The sequence below is a fragment of the Schistocerca nitens genome, chromosome 3, assembly GCF_023898315.1.
Source record: "Schistocerca nitens isolate TAMUIC-IGC-003100 chromosome 3, iqSchNite1.1, whole genome shotgun sequence".
In the NCBI taxonomy this organism is placed as follows: domain Eukaryota; kingdom Metazoa; phylum Arthropoda; class Insecta; order Orthoptera; family Acrididae; genus Schistocerca; species Schistocerca nitens.
In genome coordinates this window covers 218,716,508-218,738,399 of record NC_064616.1, presented here as the reverse complement: position 1 = coordinate 218,738,399, position 21,892 = coordinate 218,716,508, and the positions used below count along the sequence as shown (strand labels likewise).

At 42.3% G+C, this 21,892-nt stretch overlaps 2 protein-coding genes across 2 annotated transcripts in view; one reads left to right on the top strand and one right to left on the bottom strand.

Moving 5' to 3' along the window:
• Window positions 1–21,892, top strand: part of LOC126248173 (AP-3 complex subunit delta-1) — a 507,526-nt gene that overhangs the window by 286,607 nt on the left and 199,027 nt on the right. The window lies entirely within an intron of this gene.
• The window catches only part of LOC126248174 (protein wntless-like), a 212,524-nt gene continuing 211,865 nt past the window's right edge, over window positions 21,234–21,892 (bottom strand). The window contains exon 2 of the mRNA XM_049948944.1: window positions 21,234–21,415. The gene's annotated coding sequence lies outside the window, so the exon portion shown is untranslated. The remainder of the gene's footprint in view (window positions 21,416–21,892) is intronic.

Genomic DNA, 21,892 nt, shown 5'->3' with positions numbered 1-21,892 from the left:
TCTAACAACTGCACCAGTTGCTTGTCGTCTTATGTAGGTGTGCAGGGAGGAGACCCCCCAAGAGGGATCATTGCCGACAAAATTTTATTTAAATAAATTTTCAATGCATAATGTTCGGCCGTAGCCGGCTTGGGCATACTGTGGTGGAAGGTGCTGGCCGGAAGACCATGGTCGGCACATTCCTGCCACGTGCTCATAGGTCAGGATCAAGTCCCACGGGTTGGTTGCGCTGACGGGGACACGCTACTAGCAAGGCGCGTTGGCGGAATCAATCCTCCAATCAGAGACTAATCGTGTGATCACGTGGGGACGCGGCCGGGAGCGGCGAGGGCGGCTTGGGAACAGCTCCGCGCTCTCTTTGCTTCTGACCTCGGCCCCGAGTAGTCGCTCCTCTAGTCTCTGCCTCTCTGATGAGCAGACGGCAACCCCTCTTGGGGCTGCTCGGCCCTACGTAGGCACCACTGTACCATCATTACAAGAATAAACTGGGTCCATTCCACTCAATTAATTTTCGTTTTACAACGCCCTCCGCTCCTGACTTCTATCCTGACGAACAAATGGTGTCAGAAGTGGGATGCGACCCACCTTACGGTTGTAAAATCAACTCATCAGTTGAGTATGAGTACTACGAAGGGGCCGAGGCCGAGCAATTAAAGGAAACTACACCGAACGTGGCGAGGCTGCAGCGCGCCATGCGCGTGCCAGCCGGTCGCCTGCGTTGCAGAATGTGCGTGGCCGCGCACTAGCGCGCCACAAGCGTGATGCAGTTCGCCGCCGGACGCGAGCCGAGGAGGGTCCGCGATGCAGTCACGCTCGCCGCCGCCGCCGCCGCTGTCCGTAGCTGCCACGGGTCACCGCCTGCGCCAGGGTCCGGGGTGCGGCCCTCGCGCCGCCCCGCCGTCGCAGCTGTCCGTGCTGTCGCCCGCCGCCTGCTGCGCCCGCGCGTAATCAACGCGCCTGCCGTCGCTCGTCGACACCGCCGCCGTCCGTCGTCTGCGCGCCACCAAATAATGTACGTCGCTAGCGACGCTACGGTGGTGTAGATGCCCACACTATTGTAACATGCCGATCACCAGGCGGCAATCGGAGGCAGGAGCAGCCGGAGCGGATGAAGATCCCCTCTTGGCGCTGCAGTCCCAGTTAAATCAATTAATTCTAACTAACGCGGAGCTTAAGCAACAGCTAGATGATCTTAAAATGGCTTCTCCGCAATCTAATGTTGCTAAGCCGGTGCTAGTGGAAGAACAGCCGAAGCAGGTGATTCCACCACTCACTAGTGCAGAATCACCTGTGGCAGTAGCCACCTCTACTTTGGTGCAGAGCTTCCCAGCAGTAGCGTTTATTCCGGCGTTCGCTGGAAAGCCGCACGAGGATATTCAAACGCTTGTCCAGAATATCCAGGACATCGGAAAGCTTTGCGGTTGGCCAGATGAATTTCTCTTAAACGTGATGAAAATGAAACTCACCGGCGAAGCGCGGAACTACGTGCAGTCGGTCGAGAGCTTGAAAAATGCCCCTACCTTCCAGTCCCTTGCAACAGGGTTGATTGAAAGGTATACAGACAAACGTGGTACTAGTTACTATCGCGACTTGCTTTCCACCCTTAAGCAAAAAACGGGTGATGATTTAGAAGCATTCGCGGACAGGATTCGAAGCGTCGCATGCCACACGTACGCACTAAGTGCCAGTTCTGCTCGTAACGAGGTTCTGTTGGAAGAATCAGAATGTCGTGCGATAGACGTGTTTATTCGTGGCATAAACCCTCAAATAGGGGGTGAAATCAAGGTAGCTTCCCCCCGCACCTTACACGAAGCCGTGCGATTAGCACTCTTGAGAGAGGAGGCGAGCCGATTTGTGGCCGTCTCCGCGCGGCAAAGCGAGCCCCGACGTGTCTTTTCGAACGATACTAAGTGTAGGCGCTGTAATAGACAAGGACATGTGGCAGAGCAATGTCGCGTGCCATATTGTCATCAGTGCAGGAACATGGGTCACCAAAGCGTGCATTGTCCAAATAGTAGGCCACAACCGCCTGCAAATTCCAGGCGAAATGCAAGCCAATCACAGAATTCGGGAAACGGCCGCGGGGCAGGAAGTGCCACCCCTCCCGGCCCCCGTTAAAAATAGTGACCCCCCTAGCTTATAAGGGAATCACGCAGGTGGCAAGCGTGGTTGTCGATGGTGTTAGAGGCCGCAAACCAATACGCGTGCTAATTGACACAGGCGCACAGATCAGCTTGGCATTTTTACCGAAGAGAGATAAAAGAACATTGCAACCGCCGCGGTACCATATCAGTGGTATTGGTCCCGGCATAGTGAAACCTGATGGCAGCTGTTGCGTTGAGTTCATGTTGGACTCCACAGAATATGCTTTTACGATGGAGGTTGTACGGAACAGGCGCACGGATTACGACATCATCCTGGGAAGTGACTTTCTGCGTCATTTCCAGGGGGTTATTGACTATAGGTTAAATACCGTCCAATTCGGCGACAAAGTGCACCGTTTTGGACGTGACTGCACGTTGCGGGCGAGCGGAGCTGGGAAAAAAGGATCCGTTTCCCAAGTTTCGGAGTCTCCCGTCACGATGCTAAAAGCCGATAATCCCGTGGAGATACCAGAAGGCACAGGAAAGATCCTTTGGGTGCCTGTCGGGATACGTGAATCCGAAGAGGTTCATTTCTTGGTAGATCCACTCTGCCAGAATGAAACTCTTGACCAGATGCAGGTCCACGTAAAACGTAGCCTGTGCAAAGCGCAGCAAGTACAGAAAGAAAATTGCGTACCCGTGTGTTTAGACAATTTTAGTCACAAGCAAGCTTTAATACCGCGTGGTACAGTATTAGCCAGCTTACAGGTTATCACAGAAGATGAGTTGTCAAAGAGAACCCCTTCTCTGAAAAAGAAAAAAGACTGCTGCCGCCTCTCAACACCTTTTGACAATCACGTCACATCTGACAGATAAGTTTAAAGCTAAGCTTAGTCACCTCCCATTGCATGAACAAAAGCTAATAAATGAAGTATTGAATGAGTATTCATGGTTGTTTGAAGACAGGAAATATTTACCAGCAACAGATCTAATCCAACATGAGATTCCAACCGGAAATGCTAGGCCAATAGCTCAAAAAGGGTACCGAATTCCCTACCATCTTCAGTCAGTGGTAGAGGAAACTATACAACAGCAACTAGAAGCAGGAATAATACAACCCTCTTCTAGTGCGTGGTCTAGCCCCATTGTAGTCGTTCCAAAGAAATCTATAGACGGAGAAAAATCCTATCGCCTCTGTGTAGACATGCGAGCAGTAAACAAAGTTACTACTCCAGATCATTATCCATTACCCCGGATCGATGAAACACTCGATCGTCTGGGCAATTGCCGGTACTTCACAACATTAGACATGCGCAGTGGGTATCATCAAATTCCAATTGCTCCTCAAGATCGAGCTAAGACAGCTTTTGTAGTTCCTGGTGGCTTATATGAATTCTTAAGGATGCCTTTCGGGCTTCGCAACGCGCCAGCAACCTTTCAGCGATTTGCAGATCTGCTATTACGTGGGTTGAAACCTACTATGTGCCTTGTGTATCTTGATGATATAATTATATTTTCAAAATCCATTGCTGAACATGCTGAACATCTACGCAGTGTGCTGTTGCGCTTGCAAAATGCTAATTTAAGCTTAAAATTAGAAAAATGTTCTTTTGCTCAATCACAAGTGCAGTATTTAGGTCATGTCATCAGTTCCAGCGGAGTCAAGCCAGATCCACGATTAACTGAAGCAGTAGACACTTTTCCTGTTCCAACAAATTTAAAGGAATTACAATCCTTCCTTGGCCTTGCAAATTATTACCGCCGTTTTGTTAAAGATTATGCTACTATTACCAAACCACTTACTAAATTGTTGAAAAAGGATACTCCTTTTGTTTGGACGGGTGAATGTTCGACCGCCTTTCGAACAGTGAAAACTATTTTAACTAGTTCACCTCTACTTGTTTACCCAGACTTCGCTGAACCTTTTATTTTATCTTGTGACGCATCTGATTTTGCTGTAGGATGTGTCCTAAGCCAAGTGCAAGATGGTGAGGAAAAACCCGTTGGGTATGCCTCTCGTCAACTGAATAAAGCAGAAACTAATTACAGTACTACAGAAAAGGAATTGCTTGCCCTTCTTTTTGGAATTAATTATTTTAGATGTTACCTTTATGGTCGCAAGTTTACAGTTCTTACCGATCACTCTGCTCTGCAGTGGTTATTGAATCTTAAAGACCCTAGCAGCAAACTTATGCGCTGGGCCATGAAACTGTCAGAATATGATTTTGAAGTTCGGCACAAGCCTGGTCGGTTGCATCAAAATGCTGATGCGTTAAGTAGAAAAGTGCGTGTCATTCAACCAGATGAGGTATCAATTGAAGAGTTAAAAGAAGCACAGCAGGTGGACGTTCAATGTCAAAAATACGCCGCCTTGCCAGAATTTGAAGTAATAGACGACCTTTTGTATCGAAGAACTCCCCATGGAAATCGGTTGGTAATACCGGAATGCTTGCAGCAACGTATAATACGGCAATGCCATGATACAATCCAAGCATGTCACAGCGGAAAACGCGCTACGAACGCTCGAATTGCGACACGTTATTGGTGGCAATACCGACAACGTGACGTGGACAGGTATGTAAGATCTTGCCTGCCGTGTGCACAACGAGCACAAAATAGGCATCCGCGAGTGCCGTTGCAAACACTTCCTCAGGCATCTTCACCCTTCGAAATTCTTGCTTTAGATTTCCAAGGTCCTTTTCCACAGTCGCAACAAGGTAACAAATACATTTTGTCTGTTATTGATCACTTTTCACGTTATCTAATTTTGGTTCCCCTCCCCGACATGACAGCTGAAACTGTGGCGAGAGAGTTTGTAAATCGTGTGATACTACCTTTTGGAAGTCCTGATGCCATTTTAACGGATCAAGGAACCAATTTCATGTCTGCTTTATTTGTACAAGTTTGTAAATTGTTAAGAATCAAAAAATGGCGTACAACTCCCTTCCATCCTAAAGCCAACGGTCGCGTTGAACGCGTACACCGTACAATTTGTAAAATGTTATCCTATTATGTTGCAAAAACGCACGCTGATTGGGACAGATATGTACCGTATATTTCTTCTGCATACAACACCCGAATACATGAATCCACGGGGTATACCCCTTACGAAGCTGTGTTTGGACGGCCGATGAATTCGCCGTTCGAAATAGACAAACTACCTCAAGGTGTAGAAATAAAGGAAGTAAAAGGTTTAGCCCGCCGGCTAAAAGCGATCTGGTATAAGGTAAAGAGGAATAATATCAAAGCTACTAATAAACAGTTGCACAGGCAGAACAAAAATGCTGTTTCACCGACTTATCAAACAGGTGATTTAGTGTTACTACGAAACCCGGCAATCAAAAAGGGACGAACTAAAAAGTTCTCTCCCCGCTTTGAAGGCCCGTATCGGATTGTACGGTTGACCTCACCAGTCAATGCAGAACTGCAATTAACCGATCGTACGGTGATAGTGCACTTTGACCGCCTGCAACCTTACCACGGTAGGGCTGTGTCACCACAACAGGTCGCAGCCCCCGATCCGCCTGTGTCACCTCCACCTCAAGTGGAACAAAGACGAAAGAAAAAACGGAGGAGATTACCTTCACAGGGTTGTAGATACCCTTTGCGGAATCGACACCCTTATGGGTTGAGGTCGCGTGATTAATCACGCCTATTTAGAGTTTTATGTATGTTTTATTGCAGATTAGTTTAAGTCATTTTCTCCAGGGACTTGGAAGCAAGACGTGCCTGGCCACCACGGAGTTCCCAGCCATTCTCAATTGTCAATTTCCAGTCCTGTCATGTATTTTTGCTCATTTTTATATGTATGATTATGTTTTATGTTTTGCAAGCAATGCCACGCATTAGACGTCACGCAACTGACTTGCCTCAAATGCAACCATTACACTTGGTGTTGGCAGAACCGCGGCTGCTAACTCCGAATAATGTTCTTCAATGTCCTCTATTGCCATCTATTTGGCAAACCAGTATATGTGGAGTATTTTTACTCCGAACTTTTCTTAGTACTTGTTACGTTGACGTCTAGTGTATTGTACTATATGTCGTAAATCTGTATTTGCTGCAGCTAATCGTAAGTAATCGGAACAGATAAAGCCAGGACTTGAAATGCATACGCCTCGTACGATTTGTTTACGGGACCAGCTGTTGGCGGGGCAACACATCAGCTGTCGCCTCCCCTCCTCTCTTCAGCGCTGTCCCTTCTCCTCGCCAAGAACTGGCCAGCGGCCATCATTCTTTCTCAGCCAGTAACAGCGCTCCGCGCGATGACGTATCTTATCACCACGTGCGCTGCCGCCGCCAGCGTCTCAACACGCGGCGCGTCCTAGTAGTTACAAAAACAAACCGCAAATTACTGCCCTATCCTCCGTGTATGACAGACTACAATGTATTTGCCATCATTTTATATAACTAACAGCCTTTTTAAAAAACTCTTCTTCTAGATAATTAGCAATTTCTAATTCATCATTATTCCTGGTACACGCTAAGCGCGTGATATTTGTCGCTGCAGTAGCGGCCGGTCTCTCGCGGCTACACGCCGTCTCACATAACCGCTGACGTGCCGGTGCCTACTCCGCACCTACGCGTGCGCTTCGCGCTCGCTAACAGCTCCAAGCTGGTTTCTTTCATGCAGCCGAAAGACACTGCAAACAAAATTCATTCAAACATCCCAATAAATCTTAACATAAATATTTAATAGATGTGATTCATTGTTTAAATTCTTTTCCTCGTTTTGTTTCACATTAGCTGGATAAATCACACGAAGTTCTTAACGATTTACATTATTCTGCATACCTTAGTCTGCCAATCCCATAAGTGAAATTTCACTACTGCTTTGATTCATTGTGTAAGCTACAAACTACAGCCCTAACCCTCTTACACATCGAACTATGATGACATTTAACGTTATCTGCCTTGGACAAGGCCAGATATGGGCAAACCAATGCAATGCCACGGGTTTTTCACGCTACTGACGAGGCACAAACGACCAATCGTCCGGGCTGCCGTATATCGGTGGGCGATTGTTCCTTGGTCGCTACGCAGTTATTTTTGCCCTCCCCATTTATTTTACTCTACCGCCGTGGTCATTGTTCTATCCTGTTTTCCTTCTTCTGTCGATGAGGAGGCCCCTACAACATGTTAGGTACCCTCTTCCGACAGTACCGGTCTTTTAATCTTACCACCTATTTACACCGAGATATTGCTCTCCCTTGTTGCAGTCTTGCCCCAAAATATCGGCCGATGATCCATTGTGAGATACGTACTTTGCCTCTAATTAGCCGGTGATGTAAGCGCTACGGGAACTGTGCCTAGTTGCCCTTTCAGTTCAATTTGTTATCGTCAGTTTTAAAACTAACACACACGCAGCCTAGCAGCCAGCCCCAGGTGGCCAGTGTTACATGTTAACGTTGAGCGTTCCGACTACTTACAGCTTTATTATTATACATCATTGTGTTTTTATTTTCCTGTCAATATATGTCATTGTGTTTAATTATGTCATTATGCTAGCGCTAGTGATTTATAGTTCATGATTTTCATTTTATGTAGTGTTATGTACTGCGCGCACAAAAAGTGACGCTATTTATGCATGTATGCTATTCTAGCTTCAGAGCTATTTTTATTGCTTGAACAGTCGACATTTCCCTAGTACAGCAGGTCGCTAATAACGCCGCTGATACTTTTATTACATGTATCGCAGGAAACCCATGTGCCTACACTAATTCTTATTAAGTCAGACGGACGCCCTTAGGCCCGCTGAACCACGGTATCGCAGATAGCTCCAATGCACTGCCTACCCCTCAATTATTAGACAGGTTGCCTTAGCACTGTCCGCAGGTTGCCCCATTGCCCTGCAAATTATATAATCATCAATCCAAGTCTGCAGATTGCACTAATGCACTGCTGAACTTAATAGTCGAGTCACTCGCAGGTAGCTCATACGCACCGCGAACTTGTACTTACATGTCACCGAATCCTAGGCTCCTCGGTTGACCACATAACAATTCATACATCAATTACCGTGAGACAATTTGCACTCACACTACGCCTTTGGCACTCAACCACAAATGAACTGAGCCCCAGACGCTCTTTTATTACATTTTATACATCGCCATTTTCTTCTACATGGCAATTCCATTGCAAAATCATCGGATTCTGCCAAAGATTCAGATACCGTTCCCCAGATGGCAGCCTTTTCCGTTGCTGAACGGATTAGTTGCTTTTCACCATCTGACAGTGCAAACTGCACTTTTAAGAACAATGTTGTTATATACACACACTGTCGGATTCTACTGACGTAGTCCCTTATGCACTTCGTCAACCGACTAAAAAAAAAAAAAAAAAAACCCTGACGGATTTCGTATCCGATTCGGAAGTTTATGTTCGGGAAATATTCCCTTTATTTTATTTCTTGTCAATTATTATTACTTCAATGTCATGTTTTATTGTTATCAATTTATAGTTATGATTAATGTTAGTACACTTTATGGTTATACGCTATTTTTGTGTCATATTCGGTATTCCCTTTTAAGTTTCATTGTTTCTCGACTGGAAGTATCTCTGATAGCACCTATTGGCCTTCAATTCGTATCCGCCATCAGCTACCGTTAGTCACACATTTACACAACACTTCATACGCCCAATAACAACTAACAACACACTCACACTGTTCATATCCACACAACCTTGGTGTAACTTGTTGATGTTACCAGACCTCTATTGTCATATACTAAGTACATGAACAAGGCTTTTATGGTTTATGCCCTCCGCTCTTCGGAAGGGGAAAGGGAAGTACGTACGTATGTACGTTATGTTCAGTAGCAGTTTCTTTTAATCAACAACGTAATCAATTTACCGTTGAACACTTAAGTTGTTCTGTTAAAATGGAATCAAACGTCTTTGTGACATCAGCTATTCGTTTATTATTGCTTTGCAATAAACTGTTACTTTTAAGTTGCACTTACAGTGTCTTAGGCTCGGACGCAGAGCCACTAGCGCTCTCAGACGCTGTTATCTGAGCTCAGCACTCTGCCGGCTCAGCGCTGATAAAGCTGCGCTGCGCCGCCTCCACTGCTTCACGCCCAGCCTCTGTATTCACGAGCAACAGACTCGCTCTCGCTAACATTCATTTCCGACTTCAGTACAGTTAATCTCTCTATTGACCACTTCTGTAAGTAAAGATCCTATGATTATTGAGTTAACTTGAGTTGTCCTACCCTCATTCGGGTTTTCTACAGCTGAAAAACCACTCAATATTATTTCTGAAATTTATGAAGTACTTCACCTGTCTCGCCGTGTCGAGCCTTAGCGGGGTGGGTGCCCCTGCGTAGTGGCCAATGCGTGGGAGGTGCCTAGGCTGTGCAGGTTTACACCGCGATCACAGGATTCCTTCTCATTTTATTCATTAAAAAAAAAAAAAAAACTTTCTTCGTACAAAATCTCAAATTGATGACACTTGGCCTTCGTCCCATAGCAGGTAGAAAAATTTTTCCAGCGAGTTACGCTTAGTCTGCGCTGCGTAGTACTGCCTCCGCGTTCAGCGTCTTTTTTGCTGACGCGTGATTGATCAGCGGACACTCTGTGTCGAATTACACCATTGTCTTGCCGCCTTGCTACCCCCACGGCTGCCAAACTGTTGGTTGCCTGCCGTGATTCTACTTCGTGGCCTTCTTCATCAGTAAGCGTGACTGAACGGGTCCATCGTCGCTACTTGCCAGGTAATTATTGCTACAACGTTGTACCCCTTCCGTCATCTCTGAATTACTCATCAAGTAAGCCAGGAAATTTTTACTTCTAGGGTCACTAATACTTTCTCTCGCAGTCGACCGTTATCAACATTGGAAGCTGAAAGCAACCTCCGTTCAAATGGCTGTCAATTTATCATCCGCAGTGGGCAGCATGTTAATCTCAATGGTTGTCGTCGTCGCCGTTAAGGCGCCTCCATTTCACGTCTACCCTTCCACATCTGGCGTGCTTTTTGGACGTCGTCACAATCTGGTGCATACTCCACATTATGCTATTGTGTTAGCTGATGTCAACCTAACATTATTAGAAGAGGAAGACCGTGCTTTATATGATACAGCTCAGCAATTGTCAAAATATGAAACCTTCTTGACGCAGACGAAGGAACATGAGTTTCTCCGATCTTTGTGGGAAGTGACTAGAATTATTTCAACCCTTCGAAGTCAATTGAACAGTATTAGGGATGCAGTACCACTGCCTCGTTTCAAACGAGCCTGGTTGCCTGTTGGAGGTACATTATTAAAATCTGTCTTTGGGACTCCTGACGAAACAGACGCAAAACGCTGGGATTTGGACACACAGCAAGCGCTTTCGGAAACACAAGTTAATCACGAAGTGTTGGTACATCACCAGGTGCGCCTGACACATCTTGAGAATAACCTGTTAGCCACAACTAGACAAATACAAGTTGTAGCCGACAGATTAACACGACACTATGGTGCACTTGAACAATCCTTTAACCAAGAGTGGACTCATCTTCGCTCGGGATTACGTAATCTAACTATCACATTGGACATTATGAAGACCACGCAGATTCTTTTATTTAATATACACACAGCACAGTTACACGTACACATGCTACACTCGGCCATTCAACTCGGACTGCAAGGAAAGCTCAGTCCACATCTGTTACCCTCAGAGCCCTTCTTGCACATGCTACACAATGTGTCGTCGCAAATTTTGGCCCCGAAACAAATGCTTTATGCCGTGCGGGAAAGCAACCTCCCCTTTTACTATGCTGCGTTGGAGGTCCGACTTACCCGTAATTCTGACGGTATTCGGATGCGAATGAGGTTGCCAATCACGTGCGCAAATTGCGAATACGAGTGCTACCAAATATACACTTTTCCAGTCTCTTGGGCTACCCTTCACCACCATGTTGTTTGGCAGACTCAAGAATTTTTAATAGTTAGTCGGGATCGACAAACTCACGCCACTCTCTCTCGCGCTGAACTATCCAGTTGCTTCCATACAACACATTACTTATGCTCCACGCTAATTTTACACACTAACACTACTGAGTGCGAGATGTCACTGTTTTTAGCTGAAACTACTACACCTCCATGTCCTCGTGTTCTAGTCTCACTTCGTCAACCAATAATTCAGCCTGTTGGCAACAGTTTTCTGTTCGCTGTTCCACAGACTGTCACCGCCACCCTGGTGTGCCACCGTTCAATGTCAGAGACTGAATCGTACCGGATAACACTGAATAATAGTGGCCTAGTGTATAATAGTTCAAGATGTGACGTATACGCTGCTTCTATGAGGATATCAGCTCAATTGCACTCCACCTTTCATGTCACCATTCCCACATTTACCTTATACCTTCCTGAACTCTCTTTTAAGATCCATCACCATGAGAAGCTGAAGAATTTACCGAATACCAATGATTCAGATCTACTCCAATCGATCAATCATCTCCTTACCCAGGAACACAACCAAGTTGCTCTTGACCGAGTGGCCTCACATATTGCTGATTGGCACCAAACCAAGCGATTAACCACCGTTGTATTACCCAGCGCTGGTTCGGTAATCATCATTGTAATGATTCTGTTTATAGTATCCTGGATGCTCTGTAAAAGAGGCTTTGCAAATGTTTCACTTCCTTCCGAGAAGTAGTACCACCCCCACAACCTGAAGGTGAATATCACACCTGAAACTACCTGCCAACCTTGGTGGATGCGATCAGGCATGACCCCCCCCCCCCTTAGAATTAAGTTGTAGTCTAGGTGTCAGGTCAATGAACTAATTTTGTAATAGATTTGTATTTCTATGTAAAGTCTATGGAATCACAATTTAACTGTCGAATTTTAACCCTCATGTAAGTCATTTTGTTTTCTCTTTAAATTTTTGTCATTTTGTAATGTTCTCATTCACCCACTTGGGCAATTACCATTGTAATCCTAGATTTAAGAACTCAAAGTAATATTACGGGGAAAAACCCCCTTGTGACTGTTAGGCCTGGGAGCATTCTCTCACCCCCACGAGGGTGGAGTGTTTCAGTGTGCTGTGCTCCGGTGCCCCTCATCATCGCCGGGGTACCCACCACCACTGATACCGCCGACACACATTCACAGCATGGCGCCGCCCCACTGCCGTCGCACCAACTTCACAAGTTTGTTATTCAAGAGCCTTCCTTCAGGCCCTTCAGGCCACTTTGTAACATTTGCACATATTGATATCACTACGTTATGGGACCCTTCATAATGATCATATATTTTTTAAATGGAATAATCAATTAGAATAAGCTCATTCATTTTCATCCAGAGAGCCATCTTCGGAAGGGGAAAGGATGTGCAGGGAGGAGACCCCCCAAGAGGGATCATTGCCGACAAAATTTTATTTAAATAAATTTTCAATGCATAATGTTCGGCCGTAGCCGGCTTGGGCATACTGTGGTGGAAGGTGCTGGCCGGAAGACCATGGTCGGCACATTCCTGCCACGTGCTCATAGGTCAGGATCAAGTCCCACGGGTTGGTTGCGCTGACGGGGGCACGCTACTAGCAAGGCGCGTTGGCGGAATCAATCCTCCAATCAGAGACTAATCGCGTGATCACGTGGGGACGCGGCCGGGAGCGGCGAGGGCGGCTTGGGAACAGCTCCGCGCTCTCTTTGCTTCTGACCTCGGCCCCAAGTAGTCGCTCCTCTAGTCTCTGCCTCTCTGATGAGCAGACGGCAACCCCTCTTGGGGCTGCTCAGCCCTACGTAGGCACCACTGTACCATCATTACAAGAATAAACTGGGTCCATTCCACTCAATTAATTTTCGTTTTACAACGCCCTCCGCTCCTGACTTCTATCCTGACGAACATAGGTGTTGTTGACTGCAGCGGTGTATGCTGACTGTTTGCATATCTCTGTATTTCAGTATGCATGTGTATAACAGTTTCTTTCATCCTTCAGTGTATAAAATTGGTTATGTGTGATTTTAGATATGTGGATGCTGTTAGTTCTCTCTGGATTGTACTTATTTGTCATTATAAGTTTCACTTTCCAAGTGTGGTGGAACACTGTCATGATTATGTTTTTTCACCCTCTGCATTTAATTCTCAATGGCAAGAAAAGGAGAACAAGAACACAAACCCTTTCTAGTAAAATGGCTCTATCTAACAGTGGAACATAAATATATTCAGGATAAATGCATAGGAACTGAAACTACCATCACAAGGTAATCCCATGTTGAATCTATACAAAAGATGCATTTCAGATCTTGTGACAAACTTTGTTTGTGCAGAAAGAACAGTCTCATGATGGAGATGACCAAAAATGCTGTGGTCATCTTTGTATAATATACAAATGACTTCTGGCCTATACCCATCAAGAGGGACTTAAAAGTACTCACTGTTGGTAGTGTATGTGGTAGACAGGGTGATGTATTCCCATTGTCTGCCCCTTGATAATTTACTATAGTCTCTCACATACCTTCTCACAACAACTTGCCCACCAATTTCTCCTCTGTGGGGATTTTAAATCACACAAGATGCTATGCAGCTTCACTTCCACCTGCCTCTGGGGATGGATCACATGCAAACCTTCCTTGGAAACTGTATAGCTGTATGCTTCTGCACACACTTTAGCATGGCCATGAGTATTGATGTCGATGTCCCCCATCAACCTTATTATTCTCTAAGCATAACCCCCCCCCTGCCCCCCCTCTCTCTCTCTCTCTCTCTCTCTCTCTCTCTCTCTCTCTCTCTCTCTCACTCACTCACTCACTCACTCACCTCAACACCAGCTAAATACACTACACAGTTGATACATCCATGCCAGAATCTTTAGGGCAGCTTAAAAGGCAATGTGTTCCCTGGTGGGTTGAAGAGAGGTTCCATAAATTCAGGAAGAAATATGGAGCTCCATGTAGTGCAAACCATATGCTCAGAAACATGCAGTCTTTGGTGAAGTGGAGGGGAAAAACACAGTCACATTATTAAAAAGCGCAAAAGATATTGTGGCAACAGTTCTTGAACTCAATCCAGGTGGGGTGTCCTTAATGCTGTAACAAACAATGGGAAACATTGTGCAGAACATAGATCCTCCAAACCAGGATCCAACTTTATCCATTACTGAGCAAGTACCGTGCTGGGATTTCTGATCCACTGATAATGGAGTATACAACTGTCACTTCTGCATGTGGGGATCTAGATTCAGCATTGTCTGCCACATATCAGCAAGTCATGACAGAATCTGTTAAAACACATTACAGTACCTGACTGAGCCAGAATATCGTACACAAACGGGAGAGAGGTCTGAAGTGAGGGACAACTAACCTTTGATGATACTAGTAATGATTTGATCTCAATGTAACTTCATTTAATCTCTGAACAGGAGGAATATAACATACTTGTCTCTGCATAAGGCATAATTTTACTCTTGCATTGTACTTTATTCCAATAGTAGACCTACCTTCTAGCTGTGCCTGTATTTTGGTACTTTTCGCTGCTTTTTAATGAGGAATACAGTCAGTTCAAAATGTATGTACTTGAATTATTGAGACCGAGGCAGAAGTATCTGAAATGAGACAGACCTGCCAAACATACACAAAACACAGACTACAAGCAAGCAAGAATTATGGGATCGATAAGTGCTACTGTAGTGTCACACATTATTGTCTGCCTCATGTGCCATGTAGTTATGCTTTTGAGTTGGTGCTCATATAGCAGCTCTAACTTTTCCTTTTTTGTAACCATTAGTTGGTTATATTGCCTTTAGTACTATCTAAAAGACATAACTGATTGTTTTATTTTTATCTTTTTGTTGTCAATTATAAGTAGAAGGGACTATCCTTCTCGTGTGTGGACATAGGTGAATTTGCCACTGTCAGGAAACAGTGGGAAGATGTGTTCACAACATTTCATAAGGCTTCAGGCTGCTCCCCTAAGCTGCAGTGATGCCGAGGCACCAGTGGTGAAAGCTGTGACACATGATGCCATCGGAATCCCTTGGAAATCTCAATGTCACTGTGTCTTCTGATGTACAACATCTGATCAGTTTGTGAAGGTGGAGACGGACAGTGGTGGGTTCACATACCTTCATGCAGAAGGCAAATATAGGATGGAACTGCCGTGCATTGTTGGTAGCACACATGAGCCAGTGACAGATTTTTCATGTTCAGACAAGCACGGTGAGTGGATTTGTTGGTCATTGTGAATTCCAGCATTAAGTGGGTACTGTACCTCTGTGAGACAATTGGAGGCAGGCCTAGAAAGAAGGCTAATGAGCAATTGGTAGGCTTGTTGGAACGCCTCACATGAGATGGTGTGGAGGCTACTGAACATACTGGATGCAACCAGTTGCAAATAGCATCTCGTGTTGACATGAATGACACTTGTGTTAGGGTTCTGAGCCAATACTCAGTTCCTTTACACGGTTGACTAAATTGGTGAAATTAGCTAGCCTCAGATGAGGGGTAAGAACGAGGCTCGCTATACATAGCACCATACCCAGAATCGACTGTAGACATCTGGTTTGGACCTGGATGGAAGGCCTAAACCAGGTCCCATAACTAGTCCCATTTATTAAATGTAATGATGTCTGCATTGTATTTGAAATGGAAAGCTGGATGAAACACAAGTGGATAGTCACAAAATACGAAATTCAGATTACAATATATACAGCAAGAACAGGCTAAACGCAAACTGTGGTGGCATGTTTACTGCTGGAAAGAGCTCACTAACATCTAGGGAAGTTATAACAGAATGTGAATGAGACATAATCTGGGTAAAGGTAAGCATCAAAGGTGGGTCGAACGTATTAATAAGATGCTTTTATGGACCATCTGCCTTTGGAGTCATTGTAGCAGAGTGCTTCAGAGAAAAATTGAAGCATGCCTCAAGTAAGTTTTGCGATCATGCTATTATAATTGGGAAAGATTTCAAACTGCCAGTTATAGAATGGGAGTCATGAGTTTAGGACTGGTGCCAGAGACTGGGATTCATGTGAGACTTATTAATGTCTTCTATAAAAATTATTTTGAGCAGGTAGTTTGAGAACAACCTCGTGAGGGCAGTGTCATAAGATCTCATAACAGCAAACAGTCCTGAAATTATAAAATCGGGAACCATAGGGAGCTGGGAAGAGGTTACAGAAGAGCATGCACCAGTTTCAGAATTTGGAGGAGGCTTAGGAGGCTGATGATGTAGCTATTTTTACCATTTCAAACACTACTTCAGTAATTGATAGCAGTTTGGGTAACAGTGTAATGTGGACGTGTGGTGAAACGTCTAGTGCAGATTCAGCAGGTAGCATATACTGTTTGCTGTGCTTCAAGAAGCACTTTATAAAAAGCCACGAAACTGACTCCGATACTGTGGCTGCAAATCTAGATTTAATATCTATGGCCTAAAGTTGGTTGTCCTTTCGCTTGGGACATGTCTTCCTCCTGAGGGCATTTTTTACTAACAGACATTTACATGGATGATTTCATGCAGATTTTTTCAAACTTACCACTGAAACGTCATGTAGGACTGTTCCCAAATAATACTCTCGTCTATAGGAAGGTTGTATTCCCAGAAGACTTGCGAAATGTGGAAATACCTGCAGGGAATTTATGATTGGTGCATGGACTGGCAGTTGTCCCTGAATGTAAATTTTAACATTGTGAATAAGTAAAGGCAATGGCAATGAAGCACAAACAGTAACAATCATGAGATACTTAAAAATAACCAAAGTGACCTTAGGCGGATAACCACATAAAACTGTTACTACAGCTCTGTTCTGAAAACAAACACCCAGTTAAGCTCAACAAAAGAATGTTTCCATATTATGTGATGGGTGGCAGTCACTACTTTTTCACTTTAGAATTGGCAATATATATTAACTAATAGTCTAGAAACAGCAGAAAAAATTATGAGAAATATGACCAGAAGCAATCCTTTCAAATAAAGGTGTATTAATCTATTATTTCATTCAAAACATTAGTACACGAAGGAACTCAAACCTGGATCAATTCTGTAACTTTGTTGATAAATACTGAATAGCTTAAAATTTTGTTACATCTGTTAATGAGGATATGTTTTCATTTACCCTCCATCATATGATGGGCCTCATGGGGAGACCACTTTCATGATTATTATTATTAATAAACCCCAATCCATAACCTGTACTAATTGTAGAATGATACTGTAATGATAATCTTTGGCTACAGGATCTCTTAAAATTTACCTGAATCAAACTATTCCATTATTTTCATAACACTGTACAGCTTTCTGCAGTGTCTATTCACACTTTAGTAACAGAAACCAAAATGAAAATTCAAAAAATTTAGTGCAGCAATCTGTCACAAAATGAAAATAATGACAAGTGATGCTGTAAAATCTCACTTTATGCAAAGCAAGACAAGATGGAAAAGGAGTAATAGAGGTTTTACCAATCAATTCAAATTTCAATTTTTACTACTCTACTCACACCAATCCATCAAACTAATTCAGTGATAGTAATCAAAATTTATTTCACAAATCATCATACATGGCAGATAAGACTGTTAAATGTTCAGAAACATTCAGTAAATGACACATTAATGCTGCGTATTTAAATTCTTGTACAAAATTTCTGACAAAGTTGTTTTTCTTTGAAAAATTGCAAATATTCAATCAAATAAAGATACTATTTGTGTGTCAGTAAATGCATAAATGCACTGCTTTGTGTTCTGACTTTACTAGAGGATCACATGCCGCAGCAAATCTCAATACAGAAGTCCACTCAATAGTATTATTACAAAGTATGAATTAAAATAATTACCTTCTATTTATGTGGATGAATAAACTATTACAATTTATTTCTCCATTTACAAATATTTATAGGACAATACAGTTACTTGTTACATTTCAAAATACCCTTCCCACCCATCTCCCTTCAGTTCAGGACCATTCCATCAGATAAATACCTAGGAAATTTTTAATTCCTTCATCACATTTTCAGCAAATCATTTGAAATATAGAAAAACAGTCGTGGATAAACCCAATATCTCAGTTCATTTAATAAAAATGCAGTTTCATGAGATTTTAGTTCAATTGACTGCAAGTAATTATAATTGCTAAAGGTTAAAAATAGGGGCAGTTCCACCCAGAGCAGTTTTCCTCTATGCCATGTAACTTGGCATGTGTCAGTTTCATGGGAAGATAGTTTTCAGGAATAAATGAGAGGCAAGAGAACAGACAATGTGCGAGTGCAAAATGAAAGCTTCAGCATTGTGCACATTATGTAGCTTCCCCTGGTCATTTCTTGGCAAATACAGTGTACACAATGTAATGGTCCTATTGTAACATAACTAAGTTTACATTTCTGCCACCAAAGCAAGTGTGTGTAAGTTCTGGTATAGCTGTCACATTACACACTGTCTACCCAACTGTTTTTCCTTCACATCCCATAGCGAACACTGCTCTGGGGAAGAAAAACAGCATTGCCCTTATTAACTTTTACCATCACAATATTTTTGCATTTTTTCTCCATGAAACTGAACATTCATCAGAACACAAACATATGGGGGCAGACTTTCAGGAATAGGTTTTTGCACAGTCCATCCTAATATGTTATTGGTGCAATAAATGGAGAATTCAGTCTTGAATAACACTTTCAGATACAAAAGAATACTGCCGTAACATTTTAAAATGGCACTTATATAAACATAAAAAAAAGCTTTCCCTACATGCCATTTTCAATAAAGACAATGTGAAATACAAAACTTCTCACAAATATACATTAGAAAATTAATTATTACAACATAATAATACTTTATGCAACATAAAAATAAATTAATAGAGATATCTTCTGTTTCACAGCAATTACCCCTCTCTTAATACCACATTTAGTTACTCTCCTTAAAATTTGACAGTCTTTAGCAATATCAGATTATAAATATGTGACTAAATAATGTAAATCAAGCCCTGCACTGGAAAAAAAAACTTTCAAAAACAAACTACAAGCAAGTGTTTATAAATTGGAAATACTTTTCTTGAAGATAAACAACAGTGTGAATCTTACAAGTAATGGAAGCTCTTTCATGTTACTAATAGAAAAGTACAAAATGAAGTCTCTCTGGTTTTACATTAAACTATGCATACAAGGCCAACTTACACAGTGATCAGTTCAAGGCCACCTCAGTCATTTCTGTTGATTGCTTAGGCCACATGTTACAAACAAAAATGTTTTCAATTTTTAAAGTAACAGCACATGAACCATATTGCAGATTCAAACCTGACTGCACATACTACTGCTTGAAAAAATTTCTACCACCACCTTCCAACACTGTGCAGTTGTCATTTGGTAAATTAGATAGATCAACTGTGTTCTGTACCTGTGTCAGATTGTAAGTCTACTCTCTCTGAACTTACATAATGACAAACGAAATACAGTAGCATGGAAATCATTGCCCATTTTTTATTTAAGAACTTAGTATGGTGTAGTCACATGGTAAGTGATGTCACCATAAGATTATGAAAGATAAATGAGATCCAGCATATTTTTACTTTTCGTATGTTATGAAACTGCTGTTGAGAAATGACAACACACTACTCTATGTCAAACAGGGTAAATGTCCATGACGTGGTTAATACACATACATAAGGACAATAACATGATTAATTTTACTGATATTGACAGAGTGAGCAGGAACGTATTGTCAACTCCAAGATTAGTTATATTTTATTTTAAAGATTGTTATCTTGACAGACTCTGTACTGGTTAAAGTAAACAAATACGTGTTACATACAAAAATACAAAATCCCTACAAATAAAACATTCTTATATGGAACTGGTGACATATCAGACTAGAATTGGTCACATATGATAGAGAGCTTCTGACAATCATCTTATGCTAATGTTGTTAATACCCAGTCCTCTTACATTGGATATCACGGTGTAACTTCTCAAATGTGCATCTAATATGTTTTAATAGAATCCCAGCTAAAATTAATACGGATGGTGCCAGCCACTACAGTGTCAAACCAGAAACCATTCAATATTCTACACACTTCTCTCATGATTGGGTGATATTTTGTTATGCAGTTCTCAAATTCCTATGATGATAGGGCTATCAATTCTACTAACTGGCATTACCTGAGAAATTAATAGATAAAAGCACTGTCTGCTGGGGTATTTTTTACAGATTTATTGTGAAGGAACAAAAATGTGATAGGTGAATGGAAATATTTGCTGCCAAATCTACAATATTTTTTAATTTCTCTCTTTTTTTTTTTTTTTTTTTTTTTTTAAATGGAGTTTGGTGGCACACTTGTGTGCAGCATAGTCCAAGATATAGGCTGAGATAGAAGTTGATACGTTTTTCTGCGAGTTAATGGGAGCAAGGACTGTGATTTTGAGAGAGGTACCTTGGCTACAGCTCCTGAACAGTTCAAGCAATAATTCAGAAGACAGCCAGCGATCAGAGCATATTTATGTCTAGTTAATTCACACTGTAGCTTAGACTTTGTATCATGAGCCAAAGAATTGTTATGGTGAATACCTTGTGAAATATGGGATTAGGACAGCTGCTTATTCAAATGCATAGCACAGTCAGTGGTTATATTTGTGTCAGGATTCAGCACAACTCATTACTACAACAAAACACTTTGGCTACTTACGGCCAATTGTCGACACACCCAGTTATGTTTTAATCACACTTCACAACAAGTGCTGCCAACATTACTCCACACAATAATAGGACTGCTCCAATCTTGTCCTTCCCCCTCCCCCTCTTACAGGCTTTCCAGAAATGAACGGCTGTTAGTGCAAGGAAAATATAAACATATGTACAATCTTACAGTAAGGTGGCACCTATAGGACTGGTCATCTTTCCTAAATACTTTATCTGCAGGAACATTTTAATTTTCAAGCGACTATACAGTACCAAAGTACTAAACACATCAACATCACGTATAAATTTTATTATGTTAATGTGTAGAAACTATTACACTGATTGTAAAACCTTTAACATAACTGTGTTGAAGTTGCCATGTTGTTACTAAAAGTGACTAAATGAAAATACAGAAACAATATTCACAACATAATATAAATCATGTACTGGTATTAGATGCATTAAGTTTGTTTTGCATCAATGAAAAACCCAAATATTACCAAATGAAATTGGAGAAATCAGGTTAATGCAAATCAGTTCACTGACTATAAAACCACATTGTGTATGATTGACCACACAAAAGTAATCCACTTGAAATGTAGATCATCAGAAAAGACATTATTATTAAGGAAGAAAGGTCTCTTATTGAATGAAAACCTATCAGGTCACTAATTTAATAAGAAAATTAAATGATTCTTATAAGCAAAACAGCATGTATCAGTCAACCACAATTTTACTGCACCTGCAGAATGAGGGTGCCATGGGAGGAGCCTAGTGCAATAATATTGTGCTCAGTTAATGCCCATACACATGCCTTCTAACAGGCAAATTCAAATTTTGAATGCAGAAATGAACACAGCTGGCTGCAAACAGGTGGAGGGGGCATAAATGAAGATAGTGCACTTACCCCCTTCCCCTGGAATCTGGATTACAGAGTAGAAGTGATCTACCTACAGCAAGTACTGAGCAAACACCAATAATAATTTTTTTTTTTGTCACCTACAAAATTTATTTCTTGTGGCACAACCCATTTTTAAACTGACAGAATCATTAAAATAAAATGGCAATTTTAGAGTCTTGCCCCCCCCCCTCCCCCTGTCAAATTTCTGCAGATGCCCATGAATATTTATGAAATGAAATAATTATCTGCCAGACCATAAGAGATTCTCTAGTTAAATATGCATTTGTTGAAAGACGTACATAAAAACAATAAACACAC